Source organism: Rattus norvegicus, chromosome 7, assembly GCF_036323735.1.
Source record: "Rattus norvegicus strain BN/NHsdMcwi chromosome 7, GRCr8, whole genome shotgun sequence".
Taxonomy (NCBI): domain Eukaryota; kingdom Metazoa; phylum Chordata; class Mammalia; order Rodentia; family Muridae; genus Rattus; species Rattus norvegicus.
Genome location: NC_086025.1, coordinates 49,527,012 through 49,549,091, shown reverse-complemented (window position 1 = coordinate 49,549,091; position 22,080 = coordinate 49,527,012). Strand labels below are relative to the sequence as shown.

Below are 22,080 nucleotides of genomic sequence, written 5' to 3'. Positions count from 1 at the left end.
AACTATTTTCAATTATCTGAAAAGGCCATAACCTGTCTATTTGATGGCTTAAACTATGAAAATGGGATAGGTCTGCTCAGAATAACGGACAGCGGGTGCTCTCTTCTTTATTAAAATACCCTATCTACCTGAGGACTAGCAAGGAAGACTTCTTACTCCCCCACTCTCCATTTGGAAATAATAAGCAGGCTTCAAACCCGGATGTAGTCCAATTAGATGTCTAAAATGGAAGACACGGAAACCGCGCCACTTGCAAGCTACAGAGAAATGCATCTTTGATCCCTGTGGTGGACAGTTGCTAGGACTCCATTCCCCACTGCTTGCTTCCTCAGCGCCCTCAATTCCACTTTCATAGTGACGGCTCCCTTCAAACACTGCAGTAGCTGCTTTGAAAGTTCTGGACTCCATACCTAAAAACAATCCAAGCCATCCTTGTGCCACGATTCAGGAGGAAAACACTCAGCCAGGCATTTAGAAACCACCTCCGTCCAGTGAGAGAACTCAGACTCATTAATCTTCGAATGCTTGGTAACAAACGGGAGATTTTTCAGTACTTCAACGAAGCGTAACTTCCGGGTTAAGAAGACACAAAACTTTGATTTCTGAAAAGGCCAGTAGAAAATTGCAAGCTTTTAGCTGAGGTCCGGTTCACAAGGTGTCTTCTTGTAGTAGGAGATGTAATAAGTTCATATAAGCAAAAGTGTTAAAGATACCAGAGGTTTCAATTGATAACTTTGAGGGTTTTTTTTCCTTTTTTAGAATAAATTTTCCATTCATTTCCATTGGGATCTGTGCATTTGCATCAACTAATTGAGGTTACTTTGTGAGGTATGAAATACAGCATTCTTCAGTTCTTCTGATATCCAGTACAAACAGACTTGAATTCAAGGAAAAAAAAAAAAAAAAAAAAAAAAAAAAAGGAGAGCTTGCCTTCGTAAGAGCCTATTTCTATGCAAGGAAAAAGCAGTTGGTTAGTTCCCCTGGATTTAATCTTTCTCTAGCTTAACACAAACTGTTACTGGTGCTCAAGCATACACTCTATAGAGTGCTACCATTTTTCTTATATTTATATTTCTGTTCTGGAATTTTTATTTCTGTTCCTTCGGAGTTTCAACAGCGTCCGTGGCTTGAATGGATTTTACCCTGCCAAAGACCTACAGTCCCAGTTCCTTCAGCAGATGGGAAATGATAGTGTCTGACGTAAAGAGAAATAGGCACAGAGGGACTTGTGAAGTCTGTTATTTCTGCTCTACCAGTGCCTCCAACAGGCACACACGTGCGCGCGTGTACACACACACACATACATGCACATACGCACGCACACACGCTCACAGAGTGAGGGCATCCCCTCCTGCAGCCCGGACCTGTGCCTTTGTCTGTGCCTACATACCTGGAAATTTCCTACTCCTTCAAATCACTATTTCTTAGCATGTCTGGCACCAAGAGAGAGGCTCAAGAAAAACCTCCTCACATTCACTGTATTTTAATTTCTCTTTTTCTGTTCTTCAAATTACGAGTTCATATGTGTTTCAAAGCAGATTATCTCCTCTCTCCTTCAGAATATTAACCACAGGGGCTTTGGTTTCTTTCTTTTTCTGTTCCAATGTCTTTTTTGATAACAGGATTTTTTTCTTTCTTGTTTATGCTCTTCTGGCTGTTTCTCTGCCTTTCTCTGTGTAACCTTGGTCTCTCTGTCTCTCCCCCACCCACAATTTTCCTTTCTTGATGTTTAATTCTTATCAATTGCACTTTCACGTATAAAAAAAATGCTAGTTGGAAAGCTAGTTGTCAGGTAGACCTCAGTGTTCATTAGGGAGCTGAAGGGAGGACGCTGGCTGGCTAGGATTCAATGTCCAAGGGATGTTAACACAACATCATGAATGACAATGTCTAATATTTTGTATGTTCTTACTGTTCCTGCCTCCTAGATTCACCTCTATCTTCTGCTGTGTCTGTTGGATCTGGTGTAGGAAGTTTTGCCTCAGTTTCTCCAGCTTAAGCTTGCTTTTGACTGTGACCGGTGTGAGAGGGATGGTTTCCCATGGCGTGGGTAGGTGGAAGAAATCTGGAAAGTACAATTGCTTGGTTTATAGATTCCTACAATTGCCAAGCAGACACCTCTGTGGTCCAGGCATTCTGGAAGCCAGGTTATTATAGGAGCCCCACCTCCTACAGGCATTTGAGGGCTTAATTGTTCTTCATTGTGGAAACACTTCCCATCTCTCAAGGTTTTTCGATCTTTCATCCACTGATGTTTCTTATGTTCTCTTTTGTTCTCTGGGTTGACATGTTTTTACTCTTTGGTGGTACCTCACTGAGGGGAGAGATTCTGAAGGGAGGGCTGGTGAACAACGTTCCAAGTTTACGTAAAGGAGTTCCACAGCTAATGTTGGTCCTTCTAAAACTCTAGTCAGCATCGCAGATACACATGTCATTTTGGACAGCACCTTAGGCCACGTAACAAATACAGCTTTATTAAAACACTCTTTTGGCTTCCTTTATAGTATCATTAGAGACTGGATTCTTATCAAGTGACCTCTTAATGGAGTGAGGTCATCATACACCTGGCACCAGAGTCTACCATGTAAACCAAGACAAGGTAGCAAATATCAGAAACCATTCTAATCGCCTTGAAGCCTGAAGTCAGGGTGGCTTTACCTCTCCACCGTGCTTGCTAGCATTCGAAAGAGACCTTGCATCACGCTATGAAGCTCGGTGAATTATGTTTGGCATTCATGTTGAGTAATGAGCTTTCTATTTCCTTCTTAATTTAAATGTCAGTTAATAATTAATCTGCCATGTTACTGTGTGCACCAGTTTCTTAAATGACTGCTTCCTGTTGTTGGTGTTCGAATAGCTAATAACAATATACTATGTATCCAGACACTGATATCCAATGGACACAGGAGAAGGCTCCTGAGTCCCGTGGCAGGACTCCCTTGCAGACACCTCCTTGGCCTCCTTTTGCTCTCTATGCAATTGCAGGCTTTGTTTGGGTTTTCAGCACAAACATAAAGAGAAAAAAAAAATGTCAAACACATAGGTGGCCTGGAAAGAAGGGAACAGATTTCAATACCAATTAAGGACCTAATCCCCAGACAGCTGGCCACAGGCCCTGTTAATGACCCTAGACAGAGAAATACATGAAGATGTTGACTGTGGGATTTCTATTTGTGTAGCAAAGTGTCTAGCACAGTGTCTGACCTACAAGTATTCTGTGTGTGTCTGTAAAACGAACAAATGAGAATGACTATTAGCTTGCTTGTGGATAAAAAGCAATTAGAGCTAAATCCTTCCCATTTAGATTACCGCTTATCTATAGCTTCAGAATTAGCCAACCGTAAGGAAAACCAGTGAGACTCTTAATACTGTAGAACCCAACATTTTAATTGGAAAATAATACAGAAACCAAAACTACACAAAGTAGAATGCTCACACACATACTCTTTGGGGTTGTTGTGGATTATTTTTTTTTATTAACTTGAGTATTTCTTATATACATTTCGAGTGTTATTCCCTTTCCCGGTTTCCGGGCAAACATCCCCCTCCCCCCTCCCCTTCCTTATGGGTGTTCCCCTCCCGACCCTCCCCCCATTGCCGCCCTCCCCACAACAGTCTAGTTCACTGGGGGTTCAGTCTTAGCAGGACCCAGGGCTTCCCCTTCCACTGGTGCTCTTACTAGGATATTCATTGCTACCTATGGGGTCAGAGTCCAGGGTCAGTCCATGTATAGTCTTTAGGTAGTGGCTTAGTCCCTGGAAGCTCTGGTTGCTTGGCATTGTTGTACATATGGGGTCTCGAGCCCCTTCAAGCTCCTCCAGTTCTTTCTCTGATTCCTTCAACGGGGGTCCTATTCTCAGTTCAGTGGTTTGCTGCTGGAATTCGCCTCTGTATTTGCTGTATTCTGGCTGTGTCTCTCAGGAGCGATCTACATCCGGCTCCTGTCTGTCTGCACTTCTTTGCTTCATCCATCTTGTCTAATTGGGTGGCTGTATATGTATGGGCCACATGTGGGGCAGGCTCTGAATGGGTGTTCCTTCAGTCTCTGTTTTAATCGTTGCCTCTCTCTTCCCTGCCAAGGGTATTCTTGTTCCCCTTTTAAAGAAGGAGTGAAGCATTCACATTTTGATCATCTGTCTTGAGTTTCATTTGTTCTAGGCATCTAGGGTAATTCAAGCATTTGGGCTAATAGCCACTTATCAATGAGTGCATACCATGTATGTCTTTCTGTGATTGGGTTAGCTCACTCAGGATGATATTTTCCAGTTCCAAACATTTGCCTACGAATTTCATAAAGTCATTGTTTGTGATAGCTGAGTAATATTCCATTGTGTAGACGTACCACATTTTCTGTATCCATTCCTCTGTTGAAGGGCATCTGGGTTCTTTCCAGCTTCTGGCTATTGTAAATAAGGCTGCGATGAACATAGTGGAGCACGTGTCTTTTTTATATGTTGGGGCATCTTTTGGGTATATGCCCAAAAGAGGTATAGCTGGATCCTCAGGCAGTTCAATGTCCAATTTTCTGAGGAACCTCCAGACTGATTTCCAGAATGGTTGTACCAGTCTGCAATCCCACCAACAATGGAGGAGTGTTCCTCTTTCTCCGCATCCTCGCCAGCATTTGCTGTCACCTGAGTTTTTGATCTTAGCCATTCTCACTGGTGTGAGGCGAAATCTCAGGGTTGTTTTGATTTGCATTTCCCTTATGACTAAAGATGTTGAACATTTCTTTAGGTGTTTCTCAGCCATTTGGCATTCCTCAGCTGTGAATATTTGTTTAGCTCTAAACCCCATTTTTTAATAGGGTTATTTGTCTCCCTGCAGTCTAACTTCTGGAGTTCTTTGTATATTTTGGATATAAGGCCTCTATCTGTTGTAGGAATGGTAAAGATCTTTTCCCAATCTGTTGGTTGCCGTTTTGTCCTAACCACAGTGTCCTTTGCCTTACAGAAGCTTTGCAGTTTTATGAGATCCCATTTGTCGATTCTTGATCTTAGAGCATAAGCCATTGGTGTTTTGTTCAGGAAATTTTTTCCAGTGCCCATGTGTTCCAGATGCTTCCCTAGTTTTTCTTCTATTAGTTTGAGTGTATCTGGTTTGATGTGGACGTCCTTGATCCACTTGGACTTAAGCTTTGTACAGGGTGATAAGCATGGATCGATCTGCATTCTTCTATATGTTGACCTCCAGTTCAACCAGCACCATTTACTGAAAATGCTATCTTTTTCCCATTGGATGGTTTTTGGCTCCTTTGTCAAAAATCAAGTGACCATAGGTGTGTGGGTTCATTTCTGGGTCTTCAATTCTACTACATTGGTCTATCTGTCTGTCTCTGTACCAATACCATGCAGTTTTTATCACTATTGCTCTGTAATACTGCTTGAGTTCAGGGATAGTGATTCCCCCTGAAGTCCTTTTATTGTTGAGGATAGTTTTAGCTATCCTGGGTTTTTTGTTATTCCAGATGAATTTGCAAATTGTTCTGTCTAACTCTTTGTAGAATTGGATTGGTATTTTGATGGGGATTGCATTGAATCTGTAAATCGCTTTTGGTAAAATGGCCATTTTTACTATATCAATCCTGCCAATCCATGAGCATGGGATATCTTTCCATCTTCTGAGGTCTTCTTCAATTTCTTTCTTCAGTGTCTTGAGGTTCTTATTGTACAAATCTGTAACTTGCTTGGTTAAAGTCACACCGAGGTACTTTATATTATTTGGGTCTATTATGAAGGGTGTTGTTTCCCTAATTTCTTTCTCGGCTTGTTTCTCTTTTTTGTAGAGGAAGGCTACTGATTTATTTGAGTTAATTTTATACCCAGCCACTTTGCTGAAGTTGTCTATCAGCTTTAGAGGTTCTCTGGTGGAACTTTTGGGATCACTTAAATATACTATCATATCGTCTGCAAATAGTGATATTTTGACCTCTTCTTTTCCGATCTGTATCCCCTTGATTTCCTTTAGTTGTCTGATTGCTCTGGCTAGAACTTCAAGAACTATATTGAATAAGTAGGGAGAGAGTGGGCAGCCTTGTCTAGTCCCTGATTTTAGTGGGATTGCTTCAAGTTTCTCTCCATTTAGTTTAATGTTAGCAACTGGTTTGCTGTATATGGCTTTTACTATGTTTAGGTATGGGCCTTGAATTCCTATTCTTTCCAGGGCTTTTATCATGAAGGGGTGTTGAATTTTGTCAAATGCTTTCTCAGCGTCTAATGAAATGATCATGTGGTTTTGTTCTTTCAGTTTGTTTATATAATGGATCACGTTGATGGTTTTCCGTATATTAAGCCATCCCTGCATGCCTGGGATGAAGCCTACTTGATCATGGTGGATGATTGTTTTGATGTGCTCTTGGATTCGGTTTGCCAGAATTTTATTGAGTATTTTTGGGTCGATATTCATAAGGGAAATTGATCTGAAGTTCTCTTTCTTTGTTGGGTCTTTGGTGGTTTAGGTATAAGAGTAATTGTGGCTTCATAGACGGAATTCGGTAGTGCTCCATCTGTTTCAATTTTGTGAAATAGTTTGGATAATATTGGTATGAGGTCTTCTATGAAGGTTTGATAGAATTCTGCACTAAACCCGTCTGGACCTGGGCTCTTTTTGGTTGGAAGACCTTTAATGACTGCTTCTATTTCCTTGGGAGTTATGGAGTGTTTTAACTGGTTTATCTGTTCCTGATTTAACTTCGGTACCTGGTATCTGTCTAGAAAATTGTCCGTTTCCTGTAGATTTTCAAGTTTTATTGAATATAGGCTTTTATAGTAAGATCTGATGATTTTTTGAATTTCCTCTGAATCTGTAGTTATGTCTCCCTTTTCATTTCTGATTTTGTTAATTTGGACACACTCTCTGTGTCCTCTCATTAGTCTGGCTAAGGGTTTATCTATCTTGTTGATTTTCTCAAAGAACCAACTTTTGGTTCTGTTGATTCTTTCTATGGTCCTTTTTGTTTCTACTTGGTTGATTTCAGCTCTGAGTTTGATTATTTCCTGCCTTCTACTCCTCCTGGGTGTGTTTGCTTCTTTTTGTTCTAGAGCTTTTAGGTGTGCTGTCAAGCTGCTGACATACGCTCTTTCCTATTTCTTTCTGCAGGCACTCAGCACTTTGAGTTTTCCTCTTAGCACCGCTTTCATTGTGTCCCATAAGTTTGGGTATGTTGTACCTTCATTTTCATTAAATTCTAAAAAGTCTTTAATTTCTTTCTTTATTTCTTCCTTGACCAGGTTATCATTGAGTAGAGCATTGTTCAATTTCCACATATATGTGGGCATTCTTCCCTTATTGTTATTGAAGACCAGTTTTAGGCCGTGGTGGTCTGATAGCACGCATGGGATTATTTCTATCTTTCTGTACCTGTTGAGGCCCGTTTTTTGACCAATTATATGGTCAATTTTGGAGAAAGTACCATGAGGAGCTAAAAAGAAGGTATATCCTTTTGCTTTAGGATAGAATGTTCTATAAATATCTGTTAAGTCCATTTGGCTCATGACTTCTCTTAGTCTGTCTATGTCTCTGTTTAATTTCTGTTTCCATGATCTGTCCATTGATGAGAGTGGGGTGTTGAAATCTCCTACTATTATTGTGTGAGGTGCAATGTGTGTTTTGAGCTTTAGTAAGGTTTCTTTTATGTATGTAGGTGCCCTTGTATTTGGGACATAGATATTTAGGATTGAGAGTTCATCTTGGTGGATTTTTCCTTTGATGAATATGAAGTGTCCTTCCTTATTTTTTTTGATGACTTTTAGTTGAAAATTGATTTTATTTAATATTAGAATGGCTACTCCAGCTTGCTTCTTCCGACCATTTGCTTGGAAAGTTGTTTTCCAGCCTTTCACTCTGAGGTAGTGTCTGTCTTTGTCTCTGAGGTGTGTTTCCTGTAGGCAGCAGAATGCAGGGTCCTTGTTGCGTATCCAGTTTGTTAATATATGTCCTTTTATTAGGGAGTTGAGGACATTGATGTTGAGAGATATTAAGGAATAGTGATTATTGCTTCCTGTTATATTCATATTTGGATGTGAGGTTATGTTTGTGTGCTTTTCTTCTCTTTGTTTTGTTGCCAAGACGATTAGTTTCTTGCTTCTTCTAGGGTATAGCTTGCCTCCTTATGTTGGGCTTTACCATTTATTATCCTTTGTAGTGCTGGATTTGTAGAAAGATATTGTGTAAATTTGGTTTTGTCATGGAATATCTTGGTTTCTCTCTCTATGTTAATTGAGAGTATTGCAGGATACAGTAACCTGGGCTGGCATTTGTGTTCTCTTAGGGTCTGTATGACTCAGTCCAGGATCTTCTGGCCTTCATAGTTTCTGGCGAAAAGTCTGGTGTGATTCTGATAGGTCTGCCTTTATATATTACTTGATCTTTTTCCCTTACTGCTTTTAATATTCTTTCTTTATTTTGTGCGTTTGGTGTTTTGACTATTATGTGATGGGAGGGGTTTCTTTTCTGGTCCAATCTATTTGGAGTTCTGTAGGCTTCTTGTATGCCTATGGGTATCTCTTTTTTTAGGTTAGGGAAGTTTTCTTCTATGATTTTGTTGAAGATATTTACTGGTCCTTTGAGCTGGGAGTCTTCACTCTCTTCTATACCTATTATCCCTAGGTTTGATCTTCTCATTGAGTCCTGGATTTCCTGTATGTTTTGGGCCAGTAGCTTTTTCCGCTTTACATCATCTTTGACAGTTGTGTCAATGATTTCTATGGAATCTACTGCTCCTGAGATTCTCTCTTCCATCTCCTGTATTCTGTTGGTGAAGCTTGTATCTACAGTTCCTTGTCTCTTCTTTTGGTTTTCTATATCCAGGGTTGTTTCCATGTGTTCTTTCTTGATTGCTTCTATTTCCATTTTTAATTCCTTCAACTGTTTGATTGTGTTTTCCTGGAATTCTTTCAGGGATTTTTGTGACTCCTCTCTATGGGCTTCTACTTGTTTATTTATGTTTTCCTGGAATTCTTTCAGGCATTTTTGCGATTCCTCTCTGTAGGTTTCTACTTGTTTATTAATGTTTTCCTGTGTTTCTCTAAGGGAGTTCTTCATGTCTTTCTTGAAGTCCACCAGCATCATGATCAAATATGATTTTGAAACTAGATCTTGCTTTTCTGGTGTGTTTGGACATTCCATGTTTGTTTTGATGGGAGAATTGGGCTCCGATGGTGCCCTGTAGTCTTGGTTTCTGTTGCTTGGGTTCCTGTGCTTGCCTCTCACCATCAGATTATCTCTAGAGTTACTTTGTTCTGCTATTTCTGACACTGGCTAGACTGTCCTATAAGCCTGTGTGTCAGGAGTGCTGTAGACCTGTTTTCCTGTTTTCTTTCAGCCAGTTATGGGGACAAAGTGTTCTGCTTTCGGGTGTGTAGTTTTTCCTCTCTACAGGTCTTCAGCTGTTCCTGTGGGCCTGTGTCTTGGGTTCACCAGGCAGGTCACTTGCAGCAGAAAAGTTGGTCTTACCTGTGGTCCCGAGGCTCAAGTTCACTCGCGGGGTGCTGCCCACGAGCTCTCTGCGGCGGCAGCAACCAGGAAGATCTGCGCCACTGTTTCCAGGAGCTTCAGTGCACCAGGGTTCCAGATGGCGTTTGGTGTTTTCCTCTGGCATCCGAGATGTGTGCAGAGTGCAGTCTCTTCTGGTTTCCGTGGATTATTTTTTTAAGGTAACTTCTCACCGGATTCTAAGGAGAACCCGGCTCAAGAGATGCCGTTGCTAGTATGTTTTTTTTAAGAACCAGACAAAGATGCTTACAAAGTAACAGAGGAGGTGAAGAGGGGAACATCATTCTGACTTCACTAACATGAATGATCCTCACATGTGCAAGAAACACACACGTGTGCACACACACACACACACACACATGTGCGCGCATGCGTACTCTCGCGCACACCTAGCACACAGGTATATGCAAAATGTGATCATAAAATGATACATGAACAGATATTTTTATTATAAAACAAGATGTATTAAAGGAAAGGATTCAGAAACACAAAAGTTTATTATGAGACTAGGCCATTAAAATCTAATCTTAAGCTATCTGAAGAAAATATTTGATGGATGGAGTGAAACTGACAATCAACACTATGAGTATAGGAGGTTCTGAGGTGAGACGCGAAACCGAGAAGCGAAAAAGAGTGACATCTTGCTGAGACAAGTGAATTCAACACTGCAACGCACTCTAATAAAAACTTTGAATTTCAACCTCGAAATTACAAATTCGTCAAACTTCAAAACTCTGTGCGAGGTGGGAAGAGTAACTGGGTCTAGTGTCTCCTGCATCTAATTCAAGCATCTGAGAGATGGAAAGAACCAAGAATTCAAGGCCAGCCTGACCTATATATACCAGGGCCCTGTGTCAAACAATGTGACAAACCAAACCAAAAAGATACGTGATAGGGGATAAATAAGTAGCCAACCAAATTTCAGAGTTTCAACCAGCAAATGGCTGCAAAGAGCCGTAGTCAACCTGAAACAACCACCAAATCAGTGGCTGCATGTGGGGATCGGGTGTGGCGGCAGTCCCAAGATGGCGCCCAGGACTTCCTCACACACCTGAGACTAGCCACGTCCATTGTGAGAGCTGCGCAGGCGCACCATGACGCAATATCAGGCCATGTGACGTGGACCTATGAACTGAGATTACGCAGTCTGGACTGAGGAGGCGGAGTTGAGGGAGGATATAAGGGAGTGTGCTCGGGGGCAGAGAAGAGAGAGAAGAAAAGAAAAAGAAAGATTCCTGTTTTGCATGTTGTAAGGTTCCTGAATAAACCACTTTGAGAAGAACATTGTGGTGTAGCTCCATTCTGTGGGACGGAGACAGAAGCGACAGCTGCAGACTGCTTGTTCTCGCGTGGTGGCCTTCAGGATGTCCTCAGACACAGCGATTTCCAACAACTGCTTTGCCATTTCTTCAGATCCCAGTGATTCAAGAACTACAAGGAAAGGGCAAGATGCATCATTGCACTTCCGGTAAACCCATCTTAGTGCTGTGTTCCAGCAGGGGAGCGGGGGAGGGGTGCGAGGGCGGGAGGGCGGGGGAGGGGTCCTGGAGCTGAAGCCAAAACCAGGTTACCAACAGGAAGCAGCCTCCTCACTGCTGGGGATGGGAGTGCAGGCCCACAGAGGCTGGAACCTCTCCTGCACAGCTGGATGCTGCAGATTCGGGACAGGAGGAGAGGCGGAATGAGTTTTGATCAGCATCTGTGGGCGTCCATCTTGGGCTCAATGGCTGACTTTAACCTGAATCTGGCCGTCGGAACCTATGGATGGGTACCTATTCCTGACCCGCCCGTTCTGTCTTTTATGTGTCTACTTTACTGTTCATTCGCGTGTTCACACATCCTTCAGGAGGATGCACGCTCCAAGCAGCTTATGTCTGTTCACAGAATGGTGGTGAGGAAGCACCCGTGTGGCAGATGTTGAGCTGTAAACCAAATGAGTGTCAGTTAAGAAAGAGTAAGTTCAAGACATCGATTTGCGACACTCTGAATGTACTTGATAATATATTATAATTTTGAAAGATTCTGAGGTTGCTCTTGCCACAAAAAAATATCTATGTGAAGTACTGTATGTTAATCACCTAGATGTAACCACTCTTCAACATCCATCTATGCATGTCTATGTGCAAGTTTCATAACATTATGTTTCACATAGTAAGTTCATTTAATATTCCATTTAATCTTTAATTATATTGCTGTCAGTGATTCAATATTGCCTGTTAAGAGCATGAACTCCACACAGAATTAAACCTTTAACATCGTAAAGCTAATTAAGTCTTTAAAAATTGTAAAGCTATAAATTTATCAGAAGAATTTAAACCAGGATATTGAATAGTTCTGAATCTCAGCAGTTTAAATTTGTGTCCCCATCCCACAGTAATTTCACAGAACCCTGGGAACCTTGTTTTTCTTTATCAGAAACAAATTGTGATTATGAGATGTAAAGCATTCTCTGGGAGCATAGTCTGTTAAAATTTCTCAGAATGGGAAATTGTCCCATAATGAATTATCCCTACTAATTCTGTAAGAATTTATCCTCTAGTCAACTAACGTGTGTGTGACATCACAATGGGGCAGGCAAATGGCGGTGGATTTGAGGAACAAATCCGCAGGCTCTGGATGGTCGTGTATGTATGAAAAAGGAAGGGCTGTGGTCTTCTCTACTGAAGAGTTCTCTGTAGTTAGTAACTCTGTAGTTAGTAGCAAGGTCTACTGTGTTTTACAAGACTAGGAGACAGGAGGAAACAATAACAGGCAGACAGAATTGAATTCACTTGTTAGGGAGGTTTAACCAGTACCCACAAACTAGACTCGTTAAACACTAGGAACTTAGTCTGGAAGCTGGAAGTGAGAATGGAAGGACCCAGGGAAATTGGTTCTTCTGAGAGAAATGAGGGAAGAATCTGGCCCAGGCCTTTCTCCTTGGTCTTTGAAAGGACTGATATTCAGCACAAGACACCTCAAGACCAAAACTCAGCACAGAAGAGATTTACTTGCCCCAGAGGGACAAAGGACAGGGAATAATAGACAAAGACCTAAGATAGAGGACAAGGGAGAAGGCAAAGGGAACAAGGCAGATGGATGGATGGGATATCTGTCCTGGAGAACAATGGACTGCCTCTGGATAGAAAGGAGAGAGTGGCGGCTGTTTATAAAGATAAAAGGGGAACTCCCATGTTGGGATGAGGGGTTGAATTTGGTTTAGTTTTAACTGGACATTTTAATTAGATGACCGGAAGTGGGGCTGACTTCTTATGGTTGGACTTCAGTAGCTGGACCTGGGTAGTCAGCCTCAGGGGGAAGTGGATAAATAAAGGAACAGACACTGGTGGTTAGCTTTAAGGATGCAGTGTAACAGATTTTAGCAAGGCTCAGGAGCTAGGGGAGAGGCAAGGCCTACCAGAGCCAGCCTTGCTATGGTCTGGCCAGCTAGCAGCCCTTCTGTCTTCAGGTCTGCGGTTTTTCCTACCACCTTCACATGGCTGTTGTTCTGTACGCATGCGCATAGGAATGGGTCTCCTTACACTTCTAAAAACCGAACAGTGGGTTGGGATGATGCACCTATTGACTTTGTTTCAGCTTATTTGTTTATATTATGGCCTTCCTGGAAATGCATTCACACGCTGAGGTGCTAGGATTACATATGTCAACATAACAATTCAGAGATTAAGGACTGTTGTGTTTTGTTGAGGAGGAGGAGGAGGAAGCTAGGGATGTGTTTAGTAAAGTGAGGTATGTTTCGGGGAAGGGAGTGCCTCTGCGGGCCTATGCTGAGGCATCCCTTCCCCCTGAGGTACCAGCCATAGGACCAGTATAGTATAAAATAGTTTATTTAGAGCATAGGAAGGAAAGCTGGGAAGGGAGGAGGGGGCGCTATGAATACATGGAGAGATGAGGGAGAAGAATGGGGAGAAGAGAAGGGGCAGAGAGGGAGAGGAGATAGCAAGAGGGTGAGAAGGGAGTAAGCAGCCCCTCCTATAGTGAGTCAGGCATACCTAGCTGTTGCCAAGTAACTGTGGGGCGGAGCCTAGAAGAAATGCTGACGGGGCATCACAATCAAACCCAGGCAATAATTATGCCTTCCCAAACACCTAATGTATTTCAAGAACTTTGCATTCCATCGCTTTAATTTTTAAGGAAAATCTCTTCTCCATAACAGAGATCTGGGGCTTATTACTGTGGCCAGCCAAGCATGGTATTCTGCACAATAGCACACTTGACCTCCTTCCAGCCTCTGTGCTAGACAAGTCACTGAAGTAGACACAAAAAGCATTTCTAATGAAGTATTAGAACCGGACTTCTAAAGCTTTCCAACCACAAACCTTTCAGTGGCATATAAACGTTGACATTGTGATTTGAGGCACTAAATCCAAGGACTTAAAAAATAAAAGTTCCGAAGTCAACAGGCACGCTTTTTTCTGTCAGAGAATCTGGTTCCTTCGTTTCTTGAAAATCGGTGGGCTCTCGGCTGTGCAGCTACTCACTGGGATGGCAGGCAAGGGTAGTGTCATGTAGTAGATCCTCCTGTCTCAGACACAAAACTAGACCCCAAAACGTCAGTAATTAAGATCAATTTTGTTATAATATATCTGCTATAAAAATTACTGAAATGAGGGCTAAGAATGTGGTTTGATAGATAAGGGCAGTTGTAAGCAAGCACAAAGACATGAGCTCAAATCTCCAGACCCATATAAAAAGATGAAGGTGGTCACACAGGTACCTGCCATTCCAGCACTCTGGAAGGACTAGACAGCAGAGTCAGGAAGATTGGAAAGGATTACTAGTTGTCAGCCTAGCTCCAGGTCCAGTGAAAGACTCTGTCTCAAATGAATAACATTAAGAGTGGGAACAGGACCACCAATATCCTTCTCTTGCCTATATGAACACAAATAATTAATGTAATGACATCTGTGAGAAATAAAATATTAAACATTTAATGTACAAAATCTGTATTATTATCCTCCTGCTTCAGTGTTCAGTATAGCTCAACTCAACTCTACCCTGATATTTAGTATATTTTGATATTTTAAAATTAATTTTAATGTGTTAATTATTATATTAAAATACTTGTTTTGCCACCCCCCCCCTTTTTTTGAGGTGAAGTGCTTCTTGGTCCAGGCTAGTCTTGAACTCATTATCTCAGTGAGGATAACCTTGAACTCCTGGGTTTCATGCCTCTCCTTTGGAGGTGCTGGGTTATTAATCCTACAGCACTCTTCCAGCTGTTGGCTGAGTAACCCGGTTTTAAATTTTATGCTGGGTATCATGTCGCATGTAGTTCCTCCTGCTGGTTTCCCATCCTGTTGGCAGGATAGCCAACCTTACCAACTTACACTATGCTTTCCTTTGCCGAGGAGCTGTCCCACAGGCATCTGGGGGCTGCACACAGATATGAATACTTGGGGAAGGGGTTCTGGTTTCCAATTCATGGTGCTTCAAGTGACAGAGCAATGTCATCACCACACAATTCTTCTACCATGTTAGCAACACAAGCTTCCCATCCCTACCCTAACATTAGTGTAGGTACATTTGCTCTCTGCCCTTCAAAATTCATCTACGCAAAACCAACCACTAGCACTAAGCCCACACCCTACCCTTTCACTGCCTTCCATTCTTGAACATCAGGCTATGCTTCCCCATAGCATCATCAGGACCAAGAGGGACCGTTTTCTCCTCATTTTCTCCCACATGGCTTACAAGTTCTCATTCTTGTTACAAATTGATGTATTGACACCCATGACTTCCCTCCACTTCCTCAGCCAACCTGCTTCTCCTTTGCATTGTCCTTCCACCCTACCACCTAACCTCCCAAGCCTCACTGAAACAAAGTCTTGCTTTGTAGTCCTGGCTGACCTAGAACTCACTTTATAGTCTGACCTCAAACTCAGGATATTTCTTTTGCTTTGAGTCCTTGAGTTCTGGGGTTAGAGGTAGGGACCATCATGCCTTGTTTGACTACTTGTATTGGTTTTCTTTTGTCAACTTGACACAATGCGCAGAAAGTCAACTAGGAAAGGGTACCTCAGCTGAGAAACTGTCTCCTTCAGATTGATCCATGGGCAATTCTATGGGGCATTTTCTTCATTAGTGATTGACATGGGAGGCCCCAGGTCACTGTGAGGGGCTGCATCCCCCAGACAGATAGTTCTGGATTGTATAGTAAAGCAGGCTGATCAAGTCATGGAGAGCAAGTCAATAAGCAGAATTCTTCCATGGTCTTCTGGCTTCAGGTTCTTCCCTTGTGTTCCTGCTGTTATATCCCTTAGCGGACTACTACCTTAAAGTATAATATGAAATAAACACTTTCCTCTCAAAAATGTGCTCTTGGTCATTGTTTTAACCCAGCAGCAGAAAGCAAATTAGGACAGCACTCTCCACTCTTTACTAAACCTGTACATGTACCTTGGCCACCATTTTTGTTGTTGCTTCATGTCTACACCATATCTTTGGCTACTTCACCAAAATCTTAATAATTTTAAATGCTACCTATTTGTTGTGCACTCCTGATTTCCTGTTTCCTAGTTCCTCTCTACAAACAAATCCAAAAGCAAAGCCTACCTGATATTCTCATGTAGATGCTTAATAGAAATTAATAGAAATTTTAATTGTGACACAGATTTTTCTGTATCCTTTCTGGCCGAGCCCTGTTCTCAGTACACACCTTTGTTACCCACTCAATCGCTCGGTCTATTGCACCCTCTCTGTTTCCCACTTTCATAATCCACCTACAGACCTACAGTAACACTCTCTTTAGATGATGTCACAAATCTTACCATACCTCACCATTTCCAAAGCTTCAGCCTTATCCTTCCAACTCACCACAATCCAAAAATGGAATTTGGAAAGTTCCCTCTTAGCATGTCTTCTCCCCGACAAATGCAGCCCACATGTGTGCCACTTTCCTGTCCCTGTTCAGAGATGAAATCAAATCCCAATACTGCTCTGCCATTATTTCAACTTAGTCTATAAATCCAGGCTATTCTCCCAGCGTGGAAGGCTTTGTTAAACCAATCTTTGCCTCCCCCTGACCTATCTTTGTCTCTATCCATTACTTTCTATTCAAAGGCCACATTTAGGGTGGGGCTTTCCAAACCCATTAACCTGATCTAGAAACCCCTTCAAAAGTTGTGGCCAGAGATTTGTTTTCAATGGTGATTATAAACCACATCAAGTTAGCAATCAGGATTGACCACACAGGCTCCTTTAGTGCTTTCATGAAGAGTGCCAACACACACACATATACACATAGACACATTCACATATACACACAAACACACACACTCATATACACAAACACACATACTCATATACACATACACACATTCACATATACACACAAACACACACACTCATATACACAAACACACACACTCATATACACATACACACATTCACATATACACACAAACACACACACTCATATACACAAACACACACACTCATATACACATACACACATTCACATATACACAAACACACACTCATATACACATACACACATTCACATATACACACAAACACACACACTCATATACACATACACACATACACATATACACACCACTCATACCACACATACACATACTCAAATACATACATGTATACATACACACATATACACACATATACACATGCACACACACACACACACACACACACACACGGGAGGGGCAGAAAGAACCACTTATGTTTCTAGAACATCCTTTTTTATTTTCCCTTGAACACACCAAGCTCATTTCCACTCCAGGGTTTTGTTTAGTCACTGTTCCTTCTGCCTAGAATGTTCTTTCTCTTTTTGTTTGCCTCATTTATGTTAAGTAGAATTATCTCCTCAAAGAAGGCTTCCTCAGTCAGACTCTGCCCACAGTGTTTATTTTGTCTCCTCTTCAGAGGGCTCAACTAAAATTATCTTATCATTGATTTGTTCATCAGCTCCTTCCACTATTTGAAGCAGGGGATTTGTGTCTGTTGCTCATGGTCACATACATAGTCACACATATATATTCGTGTATAAACATACACAGTCCCATACACACACCGTTTCACATAGTCCTAAGCATATACAAAACACAGTCACATACAAACACAGTCACATACATACACTCACAAACACATACACACAGTCATGTACATACACATTCATACATACAGGCACATACATACTTACTCACAAATGCATACACACATACATGCATTCACACGCAGTCACAAAGACACACATACACAGTTATACACTCACATACACATTCACATACATACACAGCCACACACACTCATACACAGTCACATACCCACATACAGACACACATTTACATATGCACACAGTCACACACAGAGGGGGATTCAGATGTGCATTCAGTTGCAATTCATTGAGAGTTAGAATTCAGTTTTTCTTGAGAGTATCAGCTTCTGACTTGGAGGTAACAAAACCAAAAGCTTTCCTGACTTCTTGAGTTAGGGCTGAAATTTATCTTACCCTTGACGATATCTTAAAGCAAGAAGTAGAAATTAGTGGCTCCACAGTTAACCAGGGCACTGCAGTGCGATCGCTCCAGTTTAGAACTTCCAGATTTCATATGGAGGTTTAAGTATCCCAGCAAATACAGCAGAAGGTAAAATGCTTTTGCATGGGCCATGACACATCAACACCTTCCCGGTCTAAGTAACCAGTCACATGGACTTGAGAGGGAACATTAACACTACCTCCAATGTGAAAACAAGTTTACAATATTAAGAAAGTATATGAAGTGATAGATTCAGTTGCAGTCATTTCTGAAAAACCTAATCCTCTATAGGATTTAGGGTCATCGGTGGTCTATTTTGCATATCAAAGACACTAGAAACAATATAGATAGTTTCCATAGATGCAAATTAGTTCTGCTTGTCTTGTTTCTTTTCTGTTGCTGTAATAAAATACTCTGATAAAAGTAACTCAAAGCGGAAGCAGTTTTTCGTTCAAAGTCCAAAGTATAATTTCATCATGATGGGCAAGTTGCCTTGTCTGAAGTAGCTGGTCACATCACACCCACCCACGGTAAGAAAGAGCAATAAGTGCATGGATGCTGGTGTTCAGCATTTTTTCCTCCACTTGTATAAAATCCAGAAGACCCTGTCAAGGGAATGACACCACCCATAGTGGGCAGGTCTTCACTGCAGACACAGGTGGAATGAAGGCAGATTCTTAGGCCAGATGCCACATGAATGACTCCTAGTCCAGTTGCTGATAGACTCTTTACTCCCCTCTGGAATCTTGGAAGCCTGACTTCAAGTATTCATTTTTCTCAGCGTTTTTTTTCCCTCTAAGTTCCCATCAGAACACCCCATTAAGATGTTTCCAGCATTCATTGATTTTTCCATTCTTCAACATTCTGGATATTAATTAGTTCAAATGGCTTATGAAATATTTAGTTTTTAAAATAGCAATAAGGAAGAAAGGGTTTATTTTACCTCAAAGGCCCAGGTTATAGTCCAATATGACAAGAAGTTCACAGCAACAAAAACTTGGCACATGTGGTCATATTATACACATGGTCAGAAAGAGCAAGGAATAAATACACCCCGAGATCCTCTGCCACTTAAGGTGGACAAGTGCTCCCACCCCAGTTGACATAACATAATCCATACTTATAGGCCCACACATACTTATAGGCCCATCTCCAGATGATCATACACACACACACACACACACACACACACACACACACACACACAGAGAGAGAGAGAGAGAGAGAGAGAGAGCTAGAGAGAGAGAGAGGACCACCACCTATCTTACAACTAATCTAAATAAACATATTTTTCATATTAATTGATCCCTGTTTTTAGTATACTTCTTTTGAAGGGAAAAAGCTAGCAATCTTAATACAAAACTTTAATTTTCTTCATGGGCTCTGTTAAAGGATGAAAATTGAATATAGTTTTCCTTAGAATTGTATTAGACTCAGAAGGAAGCAGGCACAAATGATCTCTACCTTAATATTTATTTAAGAGAGAAGCTTGTGCAACTATCATTTGGAAGTAAATCAGGGTATAATATTATTATTATATAATACCGTATAATAATATATTATATATGAATATATAATAATCAGGAAATAAATAACAAAAGATTTTAATTAATTATTTCAGGACAAAAACAAACTAGTCTGTAGGAGAAAACTTTGCCTGCTGAACTGTAATGAACATTTTGTCCACATATACATCTGTCTCTCTGTGGATGGGCACATTTTTTTCAATCCATACACCCCTTGTCAGTGAATACTTCCCAAACACATGCAGGTGATTTGGAAAAGAGCTTGAGTTTGAAATCAATATTCAGAAATTGCTGAGCCTGTCCTCTTTCTACAATATCAGTTATATTAAAATATTAATGTAAGTACATACTTTTCCTTGGTGATGCAGACATCTGAATGCTTTCTCAAAATTACTTTTTCTTGATGACACATATTTTCTACAAAGTTCGTCCCTAAGAGGCTCTCCAGCAGCTGGGCGAGTGTGGCGCTCGCGTAAGTGGCGCATACTAAGTTCCCTGAGCTATGCTCATTTGCTTTTATGTTGGCTTTAACATCGTCTGCAAATTGCAGGAAATCCGGTGTATGGTTACAAAGGTGAAGAGCGTTTCATTTCACATCTAAACTAATTTAACCATGCCTCAGAAGCCTCATTCAAACACGGCGAAAGGAAAAGACAAATCCAGCGAGGACTAACCGTTTCTCCTTATGCAGAACCCGGGAAAATGACTTACTCAGTCCTCTCAAGACAATCTGAGTTCCGTGTAGCTGAACACAGTGGTCCCTAAGAAGTACAGCTTTGTTGCGTAATTCCTGGCTAAAAGTCTGTGCATTCTGTGTTATATTTTAATGGACAGATAATGGCATAGGGTTACAGGGTGTGTGGTGATATTTTGACTTATGTTTACAACATAGAATGATCAATTCAAATTGGTCGACAATCCAACACCTCACATGCTTACAATTCATTTATTGTTTTTGAGACAGGGTCTCATATATTCCAGAATGGTCTCAAACTCACTGTGTAGCAAAGGCTAATAAACTCCTGATCCTCCTAAGTTTACTAATTATTTATTTATTTATTTATTTATTTATTGTTTTTTGAGACAGGATCTCAAATATTCTAGGCTAGCTTCAAACTCACTATGTAGCAAAGGCTAATGAAGCCTGATCCTCCTACCTTCTCTGTGCTGGGACTGCCAAGCTACTTAATCATGTCAAAAGGAAATGCAGGAACAAAGAGTGGAGCAGAGACTGAAGGAAAGGCCATCCATCTGGAGTCTGCCCTACCTCGGGATCCATCCCATCTGAAGACACCAAACCCAGACACTATTGCTGATGCCAAGAAGCATTCGCTGACAGGAGCCTGATATAGCTGTCCCCTGAGAGGCTCTGCCAGAGCCTGACAAATACAGATGCGGCTGCAGACAGCCAAACATTGGACTGAGCATGGGGAACCCAATGTAGAAGTTAGGGCAAGGACTGAAGGAGCTGAAGGGTTTTTGCAAACCCAGAGGAAAAACCAAAATATCAACCAACCAGACCCCCCCAAAGCTCCCAGGGACTACCCATGATCCCAACTAGATATGTAACAGAGGATGGCCTTATCTGGCATCAATGGGAGGAGAGCCCTTGGTCCTGTGGAGGCTTGATGACCCAGTGTAGAGGAATGCCAGGGTGCTGAGGCAAGAATGGGTGGGCAGGTGGGGAAGCACCCTCATAGAGAAGGGAGAAGGGATAGGGGATTTGTGGAGGGGAAACTGTGAAGGGGGATAACATTTGAAATGTAAATAAAATAATCAATAAAAATGAAAAAGAGAAAAACACATTTAAAGTCTACTTTCAGCAATCCTAGATACATACCACTTTTACTGTAGTCACAATACCATGATCCCTAGAAACAGAAATTCTTGCCTAACTGATACAGTTCATTCTATATTATAAATTTACTGTTTGCAATGTGGAGCTTGTGCTAAAAACCACATTTAGACTCCTTACATGGCTTTGGCTAAAGTACTTTTAATGTGAGCTGGAGGTTCCAATGCAAAAACCCCAACAGCTGCTGCTCAGTGATCCTCACATGCAGCCTGATAGCATTGCCGTCGTGCCCAGCCCATGTAAGACACGGGACTGGAAACCAGGATCCCAAAGTGAGAAACACACACCGTGGCTATGCTCAGGGGATTTCCCTATCTAGTGGAGAGAACATAAGCAAAGTGGTATTATAGTGTGCATTAGTAAATATTATATTAATGGCATATTTGGTGTGCCGTGTGGATCCCAAAGTTTTAAGTGTATTAGCTTTAGCAGTTTGGATGGGATTATTTTAGGTACTAGATTGCAGGTACTAGGTGCTGAATTTAGGTCTACTAAGAGGAGATAGCCATTTTGGATGGCAGTAACAAAGCAGGTACTGAGATGTGAAATGTCACAATCAAGTTTTAAAAAATTCAAAGTAGTTCAGAAAACCTAGAAGGATATGAAGAATTTTCTGAATCTAGGAACCTGGGCTCAAGATGAACTTATCATTTAGACATCATGATTTATGGTCAGGAGTTCAAACTTTTCCAAAAGAGGTGGGTTG

The 22,080-nt window shown here is 41.3% G+C and overlaps 1 pseudogene; it reads right to left on the bottom strand.

The window, feature by feature from the left end:
* Rpl27a-ps2 (ribosomal protein L27a, pseudogene 2) overlaps window positions 1-20,004 on the bottom strand; it is a 32,278-nt pseudogene extending 12,274 nt beyond the window's left edge.
* Between the last annotated feature and the right edge of the window lie 2,076 nt (window positions 20,005-22,080).